Genomic DNA, 12,527 nt, shown 5'->3' on the forward strand with positions numbered 1-12,527 from the left:
TGTAAAAGCCACTGTCACCAGACCTGAAACAAAATGCATTGCTCTGGATTTACTCAAAAAGAGCAAAGTTTAGTATGTGCAACACTTTAAAATATTAAATTCAATTTTAAACACATATTATTTAAAACTGAGATACATATAGGCTGGGCATCGTGGCTCACACCTGTAATCCAAGCACTTTGGGATGCCAAGGCGGGCGGATCACGAGGTCAGGAGATCAAGACCATCCTGGCTAATACAGTGAAACCCATTCTCTACTAAAAATACAAAAAATTAGCTGGGCGTGGTGACAGGTGCCTGTAGTCCCAGCTACTCAGGAGGCTGAGGCAGGAAAATGGCGTGAACCCGGGAGGCGGAGCTTGCAGACTGCACTCCAGCCTGGGCGACAGAGCGAGACTCCATCTCAAAAATCAAAAATCAACAACAAAAAACACTGAGATACATATAAACCTGGAGAGCACATCTACTTTAGAAACATCTGAAGTGAATAATTAGTTAGCAATAGGAATTAATTAAAACAGGACTTATCAGAAAAATCTTAATAACCTTTGTTTGTAAACAAAATCATGAATTATAAAATTGATTTAAGGTTATATTTCATGTTGTAGACTAGTCGGTTATGTCACTGGTGTTACCATCAATCTCTGGAATAGACATACTTAACACAGCCAAGGCAATCCAACATACAGAGAGCTAAAAAAAAAAACCAAAAAAAAAACAAAACAAAAAACTACTAAAAAAGTTTGATTTTTACACATACCCCAAAATCCACTCTGCAATACAGAGTACATTGTAATAATTAGCAAAACTATTTAAAATTTATAGAAATGTTTTTACATCTAATTTAGGATCAAACAATTTTTCAGACTTCAAAATAACCTTAATTCAATCTACAAGTAGTATTTTGTCAGAAAAGGCTCTCAAGGATATTTGGTGTCCCCACTGAATCTAGGTGAGAGTGAACAAGTATTTTGGCACAGGCTTTTTCTAAACAAGAATATTGGGAATAACCATTTGTTATTGCAGGGACTGGTACTAGCTTGAGAAAGTGTGACATGCCTGCTCACTGTGAAAAATTAGTCATCTTTGCACTCAAACTTTAAGGGCAAAGTATACAAATCCAAATTTCTTTCAAGGCTTTTATTTATGTAGAGTTTGTCTTAAGTGCCTTTTACATTATTTCATCAAGCCTATTCAGATTAGAAATTTCCACTGTCTTGTCTTTTTAAAGACAGCCCTATTTTATTATTTTTTTCTATTTTAAGCTCCTTAGGATAAAGAAAATGTGTTGTAGAATACTGAATTATCTTGCCATATATAAACTTACCAGAAGCAAACTGACTAATTTTAAAAACAAAATATAGCTTTTCAAAGGACATGCTTATCTGTATGTTTTATAATAATAACTTTATCAAAAATATGCTGTTTGATAATGACTATATCAAATAAAGTCAGAAAGTTTAGGGATAAGAGTTAAGAAACAGGAAAGGTTGGTTGTAAGAAGAAGCAATTTGACAATTTTAAAAAATGTTTTGTGTGATAGTTCATCTAAGACAGAGAGTTATTTAATCCAAACCAGTGTGTTGCTTATGGTTTAAAATCCAGTCAGTAGTGTGATAAGAGAATATGTAGAAGAACAGTAAAATTACAACTTTGACACATTTTGTATACATATTTTATCTGAATACTGTGGATGTATGTTGGTAATTAGTATTTTTCTCAAAGTAAAGTTATTGTTTTACTGAATGACATACATATTTGAACTCAGAAGAAAGAAAACCTTAATAGTGGTATTTCTAGATAAATTAATAATTTGAATTCTGCTTTAAAAGAAAACAATAAAGTTAACACTGACTCTCAAACAAATGGGGAATCTAAATGAGAAAATAAAAGGTGTATTCTTATAATATGAGTTGTGTCCATTCAGAAGATAACTTGTGTAAAGATTCATAATGAGGCTTTCAAATTATGATTTATTTAATCACAAATATGTATTTCAATTTATAAAATAGTCCTTTGACTGTAAGTTTAGAAAACTTCCGTAACCATACAATGATGTAAGGTCATTGACAGTTGGCATTGTTTTTGAGTTATCTGTATTTACACATCAACACTGAAAAGCTTAATAAATTACAGACTAACAAACATGTAACTTACTGTTTACCAAACAGATGTAAAACTTTTTGGCAATTAAACAGAATTTGTATTATGCTATAGATGTTTTCAGAAAAGATTACTTTTCTTTCCTTCAATTTCATTGCTAAGTTTCTGTGTGCGCGTGTGTGTTTTTTTATTTTTTTTTCCCTCCTTGTATAGGCTCTTTAGTGCTATTGTCCAGAAAGGCAATAAGTAACGGAATAAGGCTTTTGTTGGGAGGCAAGAGTTGGCAAATCAGCCAGTTTCAACAAGAATTCTGCCAGTTTTAGCCATTGTGTGGCCATTTGGGGAAAGGCTTCAACATTTTATGTTAAAATACTGAGTGATCTTCTCATTTACCCTAATTTGAAAGGTCATTCCCTGGAATTTAGTAAAATCTGAACATTAAGTATATTACAGGAAGCATCTTCTAACTTTTTTCCTTTCAAAGTCAGTGAAGGAATATATATTAGGTTGAAGTAAGAATTAAAAAATGAAAATTAATTTTTGAATATTTTCTTTTTGGAAATATACAGTGATTCTAACACCTTCAGTATTTTTACTCCAGCATCTCTTAAATAATATATAAACTCACATGAAGCCAATATCCAGTTTTCTGTGAATTAGACTCTAGCATAAAGAAACATTCATTAATTTATTCATTTATTCATTTAAATATTTAGTAAACAGTTTTAGGGCACCTAATATACAGCACTTATCTAGGTGCTTCATATATATTAGTGAAATGAAAATCAGGCAGAAATCCTTGCACTGGAGCTTACATGTTAGTGGGTGGATGGAAAATAAAAAATAACAGCAAGGTTGGGTATGGTGGCTCACGCCTGTAATCCCAGCACTTTGGGAGGCCAAGGTGGGTGGATCACTTGAGGCCAGAAATTTGAGACCAGCCTGGCCAACATGGCGAAACCCCGCCTCTACTAAAAATACAAAAATTAGCTGGGAGTGGTCATGCTGAGGTAGGAGAATCGCTCAAACCTGGGAGGCAGAGGTTGCAGTAAGCCAAGATCATACCCCTGCACTCCAGCCTGGGCAAGAGAGCAAGACTATTCAAATAACTAAATAAATACAAAACAAAACAAAACAAAACAAAAAAACAGTAAATATGTAAATTATAGTAGATTGGTGCAAGATGATTAGTATTACAAGAAAAAAGGACAAACTAAACTAGATGAAGAAGAAAAGAGGTCTGTGGTGGTATAGACGTAGGTTGATTTTAAATAATTATCGATGTAAGCTCTTTAGAAGAGTTCACATTGGAGCAAGATTGCAGGGTGGTGAGGGACTTAGGTATATAAATATCTGAGAGAAGAACATTTTATGCTAATTGAAAGAAACCTACAAGTAATTCTTAATTCTCCTTTAGAAAATGTATATATCCTTCTTTAAATCTGTGCCAATTGAAATCAGAAGTACTGGCAATAAGTAAACTTGTCTAGAGGTGAAGGACTTGATAAATGGAAGAAGAGACATTTAAATCTGGAATACAAGATCTATAGGTCCATAAGTAAGGAAGATAGCACTCTTTTCATATTCAGATGCTAATGTGATGCTTATGTAATGTAGAGCAAAAGACAAATAAACTTAGAAATTATTAAAATAAATACTCCTTCATACTATTATGAGATCATTGTATTACTATTATAATCTTATATCAATGAAATTATATGATGCACAATGATCTTTGTTCCTTACCAAAAATTTAATTTCATTGCAAACAGTTGTTAAACTGGAATGGATATACTGTTATAACTGATGTCCCTATACATATTAGGTTGAACTAAAATGTCTAGACGAATAAAAAAGCATGTCTGTTATAAAGACTGTTTCCCTTCCATGATGATAACATCACGCAACTATTTCTGTAGGGAAAATGTAGACCAGAATGTAGGACAAGCCTTTAAGTCTAAACCATTTTGAGTAAGGGGGTAGAACGTTGTCAGAGCGTAAACATCTAACATCTTTTATTTCTTTTTAAAAAGCACATGCCATTTCAAGACCTACACCATAGTTAGATTTAATGAAACATTGAGATGGAGTCTCTCTTTTCTAAGTTAGGAATCCATTAACTAAATTTATTTAACTTATCCAGGCCTCTAGTTTAGGAAGCCACATGTCATATTTAAGGTTTTGAACATACGCAGTCTTTTACGGTACTGGAGTCAGGACAGTTGAGAACTTGCTGAACGAACTTAGCTTTCAAGATTAGTATGAAAAGTTACACATTTAATGGATGTTTTTGAAGAATGCTTGCATTATATCTAAACTCAAATATAAAGTCTTTGTTAATTTTGGTGTGTATTTACTTTAAAGGAAGTAGACTGGAATTTGGTTCATTAAATATAAACATATATTAATTTTATGATCAAAATGACTTTCACTGATAACATGGAACATAGAACAGGAAATCCTTTTGGAAAGTGCATAATTAAGGAAGTTAGCTGTTGTGAGAAATTCAATTAATTAAAAAATTAAACAATATTTAGGAAAATCATTATATGAATTTCACTCCTGCCAGGTTGTTCCAGGCCTTATATTTGCTCATATCTCATTTGAAGGCCTTCCTATTCAAATTAATGAAGACAAATATTCATCAAATCTTTATTCTTAGGAATATCACTTTCTTTAACCATGGTATTTGCAATGGAATTAGACATAAAAAAATATTTTTTTTCAAAGTAGGAAAGGTAAAAATTATATTAGAAGCAATTGAAAGGGAGATATTTCAGAATATCTTAACCAAAGAAAACATAAAATTGCAAACATGGTGAATCTGGTTGTTGTTTATTTCAGGTTTTTTGATGTTTTGTCAATAACTGAAGGTTTGCTATGATAATAAATATATACATATTTATTATATGTATTTGATTTATCTGATTTATCAGACATTAAAAGATCTGATTTATCAGGTGTTGTCATTTTAGGAAACACTCTAGTTAAGATATTGAGTCTTGATCTTGTGACAAGATGAAAAATAGAGTGACAGCCAGCAGTATGGATTAAGACTTTACACTTTGATTGGAACTGTCTTTACAAAACATGGAAGTGGTGGTGTTGTTGTCCAGAGTAGGAGACCTGTCTTGCTGGCCTTTGACATCTAGCATAGGGCCAGGCACCTCATAAGTACCTCTTATGAGGTACTTTTATGGACCATATTGTTTAATCCTAGTATCCCCTAATAGAAATAAATGTATAGTCATATGAGTTAAAATATAAATATTCTTTGACAGAAATAAACTATGGGATGAAAAATCAGTCTGCTTTCTTCCCCCAAATGAAATATACTGCAATATTACCAGATTTTAATTTGTTTAGAGAAAGAGCAATTTTGGCATACAGGAAAATATGCTACTCTTGACCACCTGAGGCCAGAATGTAGCTATTGGGCATATGGTTTGGAAAAAAGTGAATGTTAGGCTAAGTGAGAAAACTTAGTGGAAGGAGAGGGACACCAAAAGAGAGATGGAAGTCTATTGCCAGCTGCAGATTGTACTTACTGTATAGTTTTTCCTAAAGCCCTGAAAGTCATGCCTTCTGTTTCCTGGGAAAACTCTTGGACATTTGTTTCTGATGTCCATGTCTGTCTTTTGAATTCTGTCCCTTACTCTCTGATCTATAAAAGTATCTGAAGTGGCTTAAAAACATTACACACACACACACACACACACACATATACATACACACATATATACACACACACATATATAATACATATATATTTTTTACCTTATTTTATAAGAGTAACTGTCATGTGAATTACCTGAAACATGGGTTTTTAAACTGAGAGTTGAAGAACTCTTAACATAGCTATCAAAAAAGAGATCCTATGAAACTCATGCAACTGTATGGAAAACGTGAGTCCCTTTGAATGTAGTTTGTTTGTTTGTTATTTATGGAAAAAAGTTTTTGGTTTCATTACATCCTCAATGTGGGTCTTAATTTATAAAATATTGAATGATAAATTCTTAAAATGAATTATGTTAAACCAAAACCTAGATGTTTTTTGCCCTCCTATTGCACAGGCACTCTTTCTATTTTTGAAATATAATAAATAAGAAAATACAAGTGTCTCCCATTAGGTGGCAGTAATAAGTTCCTATAATAAGAACTTTAAAAAAAAATAGTCAAAAACAACTTGGAATCCTAAAAACTGAATTTATTGGATCCTTCTTAATGTTCTCATTTTGAGATTGTGGAGCTGCTATAATAATCAAAACTAAAATTTTCTGACAGATGTCTACATTTATTCTACTGTAGTATAGTCACACAAGTAGCAAATAAATTTGTATAAATAAGTTTACTTTTATTATCCTGTGTTAGAATAGATTCAGTTTGGATTTGGTGAATCATATCACTATTCAACTTTGCACAACTTTGGTAATGAGAGGTCTAATAATAGATAATACACAATAGTATAATGAAATATTTAGGATTTAGATTCATAATATATTTAGGATAAAACCAGAGTTTTGTCAATGAGGATTGTGCAGCTTTGGGTTTCATTGAGTTTCACGTGTAAAGAAACACAACAATTTTTGTTTAATATACCTTTTTAAATTGTTCATATGCAGGTATTTTTAAGTGTTCAAGTTCTATGGAGATAGTAATTATCAATATCAATTTTATTAGGTTCTGGCATGTATTGTACGATGGCAAAAGGATGGTCACTCTAACATTGTAATTACAAATCACACTTGTTCACTCTTCCTGTCTTACAGATAGATTGCATTCTGTCTATCCATATGGATGTTGATTGTTTGGAATGAAATTTGCATAGAAACAAATTATGTCCTCAGTCTCATTCACAACAGACTTAAGGTGAACATAAAAATTTATTAAATATGTACTAAATGCCAAGTACTAAAAAATTTCCACGTGTTAATTCACGGATTACTTACAAAACCTTATAAAGCAGTAAGATTATCACTTACACTTTATAGATGAGAAAGGGGAACTGATAAGTGGTAAATTTGGGGTTCATATGTGGATGGTCTAAATCCAAAGTGCATCACAGTGTACTTCTATAAATACCATATACCTAAATTTCTAAAATAAATGCAGAAATTTTTTCTTAATTTATAAAGTATATTTGTATATTTGTAGAAAAGACAGAAACAAATATATCATTAAAAGTAATATTTTAAAGACATATTCACATTGACTAATAAAACATTAAACATGTTACTATAATATTGTTTCCATTACTAAGTACAAAATAAAAATCACTGTTTTGTATTGATGACATTCTTTTCCCATGATTTTAACCCTCTTTTTCTATTATAATGTTATTTATTGCTCTCTGATACTTACCAAAATTTCTATTTTTCCTTCAAATTATCCTTGGAAGAAAGGCAAAATCGAGGTGCATATGCAAAAGATCTGCATAATCATTGGTCTCAGGTTAATTAGTGAACACCGTTCAAATTAACACTCATTTGTAAAATTTATGAATTCAGTAGTTGGATACAAGAAAAATTTATCTTCATTTTGGTTAATAAAACCAAACCTGTGTGCTCATGAATATGTATTGATCCTCCATGTGACTAGGCTGTAAGGAGATGGGCACTTATAAACCATCTAGTTGGTACGTAACTAAATCATTGCAATTTAATATACCAAATGATATGCTCAAAATTCACTATAATTTTATGAGAAACATAAATGAGCTTAAGTTAGCCTAAGTCTGAAGAGAGAAATAACTACAGTTTTATGCAAAAATTCATGGCATATTAACTTTTTTTTTTTTTGAGATGGAGTCTCGCTCTGTCTCCCAGGCTGGAGTACAGTGGCCATATTAACATTTTTTAATTCAAAAAGATATGTTCTGTGTTAAGGGAAATAAGATTTGTCTGAAAATTGGGCTTCATTCAGTAATGTTAATAAAATATAAAACTATAGCCTCAGTACCATAGGGGTTATTTATGTATTCATTTTGGCTTATGCTAGGTTGAACTGGATTGGGATTTTTGTCTTTTTAATTTTTAGTAATGGAAAAAGTGTATAACACATTTAATTTGAACCATGAAAAAATTAAAAAATAAAACTTTTTTAACATTTCAAAAGTAAATACACTAGTTGGGCCATCTTTGCAAACAATAATATTTTGGTGTGTTAGTTTTGAATAATACTGTCTCTTAAGTAAACAGACTAATTGAAGGAAAAAATGGAAGAATTGTGTTTTAGGAAAGTATTTGCAACTTATTACCTGATAATAATTCTAGTAACCTAGGAAACAGAGACCCTAACTCAGTTCACAGGCAGTGATACTATTTTATATTTTTCTAAGAAGTAAGACCTGATTGTGTCCTTAAAAATGGAATACATTTCTTCTCTTTTTTGTAATATAGCTTACTACAATTAAATTAATTTGATTTTAAGATTATTCAAATAAGGAAAAACGCAGAGATCAATTGACTTAATCTAATTCACATGGTCCATGTGAATAAATGGGAAAAGGATAGATCCATCTGGTTAGAATGCAGAGTTTATCTTGTATTTCTGGTAAGTTTTTATTTTCCACCTATTTGCATCATAATATTTTTGTATATTAAATGAGAAGATGTCTTGAAATAATTTGTAATCCAGTATGGTACATGTACTTTGTCAGAAAAATAGAACATACCTGAGAAATTGTGAATGTGTATAGTTTACCCATGGATTTGAAAACCAGATACAGATAAATGTTTTAAATAGCTGTGTACCATTTGTCTATCTTAAACGTATTCTCCAAAATTCTGAGTAAGTCAAAACTAAGATACATTACACACTTGACTCTCATAAGAGTGTCTTTCATTAACACCATTGCAATGATAGAGCTTGTGTTTACGGTTTAATAGCTTCTCTGAATGCCAAGCATAAGATACGCAATAAAGCAAAAGATTTTAAATAACCTTTCTTGAACATATTTGTATTCTGAAAAGTTGGTACTGTAATCATGATATCTTCAAAACCAGAATTATTTGTTAAAGCTGTATTCAAGGTCATATGTAGAGTATGAAATAAATTTTGTTTACTAAATACATTTTTGATCCTTTAAAGATTATTATTGTTTTCTATAAAGATCTAGAATAATCTTTTAAAATTAAGTTACTATGAAACTTCTGCCATGTAGATAAAATTGGTAACAAAATATTTTTACAATGTTTCCAAATATGATCTAGTTAGAAATATGTAGTGATGCTATTAACTGAAATTCAGTTAGTCTTTATGTGTTTATCAAATAACTTGTCCACATTAATCTGTAAAGCAAGTAACGTAATCGTTTTACCTTTATATTATTTTCAATATTTTTTTATTAAATTTTATTTCTGTTATGCATGAAAAAAATAGTGTAATATGTGCAGGTGAACGTAAATGTTCTTACAAATATGCTAAGTATTGACTTCACTTAAAATTCATACATGTTCGGAGTTACCAGTGAGAAAAGCATATACATCTTGCCCATTCATTTAAAACAATTTTCAAAGTTATAGACCCAGTATTATTTTTAAAAATGTTTTTGTTATTCCAGTTTTTCAAAGTGAATGAACAGTTTGATATATTATAAAAATCTACATATTTTAACTTTTAGTATAATGCTTTGGTATGTAAGATAGAAAAAATCTTGTAACAATAACCGAAAACATTATCTCTTTAAGAAATAGAATATTTCAGGTAAAACATATTTTAGCTCACGTTATTCACATAATGTTTCAATTCTGTGTTTAATTTTACTTATTTAGAATTGACTGAAGACTCAATGCATTGATTTTATGATGCTACAAGGAAACATCATCTAGCAAAGTAAATTCATTTCTTTATGGCTAAAAGCATGCATTGATACTCTGACATTCTCTTATCATTAAAGAAAGCACATTTTGAACACAATAATCTGAATTTTTATTTCAAACTTCCAGTTATGTCCTCAAAGATTTCCTTTGGCGAATGACCTTCAATGTTCATCGTCTAGTGTTTTTCAAAAGTATTTTTGGAAAACAAAGATTATAACCCATACTGTTAGTAAACTCATAAAAATTTAATCAAATTATACAAGAGAATTATGGGTTTGGGGCTGGCAATTAAACAAAACTTAAGGAAGTTTGGAGAGTTTCTCATTATAAAATATGATTGTAATATAATACCTCCTAAGAAAATAATCTGAATTTAAAATAATGTTGTTTTAATTTTTGTTACTAAGCCATCGCATTGGGTTAGTAAATGTGTTGTTTCCACTTTCTCCCCCATTTATATAATGGCGAAAGTCACATTCTAAAAACACTCTTCCCATTTCTACACATGTGTCAGGGAACTCAGTACAATTGAAGATTGAAAAGAGACAGAAATCAGCCATGATACCTTTAAAGAATCACAAATCTAAGAATTAATTTAAATCTTCATTATGTTGAGGAATTTGTGGAAAAATTGAGTTGTAAATTACTGAGGAGTTACTCAGGATGTTTGTACCCTACTATTAACGTGCCAGATATGAGTGATTAAGTACAGGATGCTTCCAAAGCAGGACATCTTGGAAAGTATAATTTCATTTAGGTAAGAAACTGTATAACTTAAAAATTATATCTATCAATGTCATTTAAAATTTGACATCAAACTTTCTCCAGCAACAAATTTGTGCTATATCTATACAAACAATTTGTTAAGCAGACACTAGTTTCTTAAATTGTTCAGGACAGTCTGTACCATCGGAATGAGCATTAACAGATGTTTTATCTCAACATTTCAGTAAGTTCCATCCTGGAAATTCTTTTTTAATAAGTACTTTAATTTCTTCATTTAATCATCTAATATACTTGTTTAGGAAAGCTGTCACATTTCTTTATCCACAGATATCTTGGTATCACACCCTCCTCCAAAAGCTTGCAGAGGGGAACCAGTCAAGTTGAAGTATTCTCTTAAAGATTTCAAAATTAAGAATTGTTTTAACAATCTACATTTCCTAAACTCTAAGTCTTTTCTTTGTAGCCGACACCATGATCCACATAAAGAGAAAACAGTTCAGGGTTAGCAGAAAACAGATTTAAACACATCTGGCAACAATGAACAACAAAAATTAGTTCAGTAGTTACAGATATATGTGTAAATAAAGGTGAAAGGCAAATAAAAGCAAATGTAATAAATGCAAAGTGATTACTTTTCAAAACTCTGCATTGTGTTCAACCACAGAGTAAGTGAGACTCCGAGACCCATTAAGTAGCTATTCTTTCACCTCTTTCTTAGAGCTGATAACATGGAAAGTTTAAAGACCCTTCCTGGGGGAAAAATGTTTTCCAGCTGTCAAGATTCAAGCTTAGCTAATAGTAGAGCTAATTTTAAAAGGCATTGTTCTCTGATTAAGGTATTTGTTCAGAAATATGTCTTTTAATCCATTTAGATTTTTAATACTTGCTAAATTTATTTTCTAGAATACCATGGTAAACAATATTATCTAGTAGTATTAGATTTTGTATTAACTTTGGGGTAATAGGCTGTATTTTCTCTAGCATGTGAAATAAATGAGAATATGTTTCAACATTATTTCAATGCTATCTACTAAATTCTGTAATAGAAACATTGCCAAACTATATGAGAATACTACTTAGAATAAATATATTTATTTTGAATGTGCACTTACCCAGTCCAGCTCTTAAGGAAATTCTTTGTGAAATATTCTTAGGATGAAACTTTACTTTCTGAGATTCCGCAGAAGAGATTTACCCACAGGCAAGGTGGGAAAGAGTGAAAGCTTTGCAATGTGATCTTGCAATCAGGATGAGATTCAGTTAGCAGAGCTTGATGGTCCTAAAGCAGGAGGTGACACTCTGCTGGAGAGAGAGGTTGTTCTGAGTAGATTGTAAGTGTTGTCAGATTGTAAGTGATCAGCAGCAGAAGGGAAACATCAGAGCTTCCTGTTACATCACTCTGACCCCGCCTGCAGTTAGTGTTAGGTTACTTTCTTTCTCAAATAGCATACCCCAGGAAAGCAGCACTCCTTTCTTATTGTGAGACAAGAGCAAGAAGCAGCCTGAACAGGGAGAGATCATAGGCTGTGTGAATGCATTGTTACCAGTAAAAAGCTGGCTGGCTTTCACCTTGACTGAGTTCTGTTAGAACTTGCCAAACAAGCTACTTGTGATTTGAAGGAAATCTGAATATAGTATTCTGCTCAAAGAATCAAAGAGTTAGGCGTCTGTGTGTGTGTGTGTGTGCTCGTGCGCGTGTGTGTGTGTGTGTGTGTGTATGTGTTGAATTATAGCTTACAAAGTATCCAGGAAAAAAATATCTAACAAATCTGTGTTCATAGCACAACACAGAAAAAATGTTAACTGCATTCATCATAATTGGTTTTGTGATTCGGCTCTTATTAATTTGGAGCTCTGCTAATTGGGTGCTATTCCTCC

The 12,527-nt window shown here is 31.4% G+C and overlaps 1 protein-coding gene across 1 annotated transcript in view; it reads right to left on the reverse strand.

The window, feature by feature from the left end:
- CALCRL (calcitonin receptor-like) overlaps positions 1-11,971 on the reverse strand; it is a 114,649-nt gene extending 102,678 nt beyond the window's left edge. The window contains exon 1 of the mRNA XM_012000076.1: positions 11,762-11,971. The gene's annotated coding sequence lies outside the window, so the exon portion shown is untranslated. The remainder of the gene's footprint in view (positions 1-11,761) is intronic.
- Between the last annotated feature and the right edge of the window lie 556 nt (positions 11,972-12,527).

This window comes from Mandrillus leucophaeus, unplaced genomic scaffold (genome assembly GCF_000951045.1).
Source record: "Mandrillus leucophaeus isolate KB7577 unplaced genomic scaffold, Mleu.le_1.0 Scaffold615, whole genome shotgun sequence".
Taxonomy (NCBI): domain Eukaryota; kingdom Metazoa; phylum Chordata; class Mammalia; order Primates; family Cercopithecidae; genus Mandrillus; species Mandrillus leucophaeus.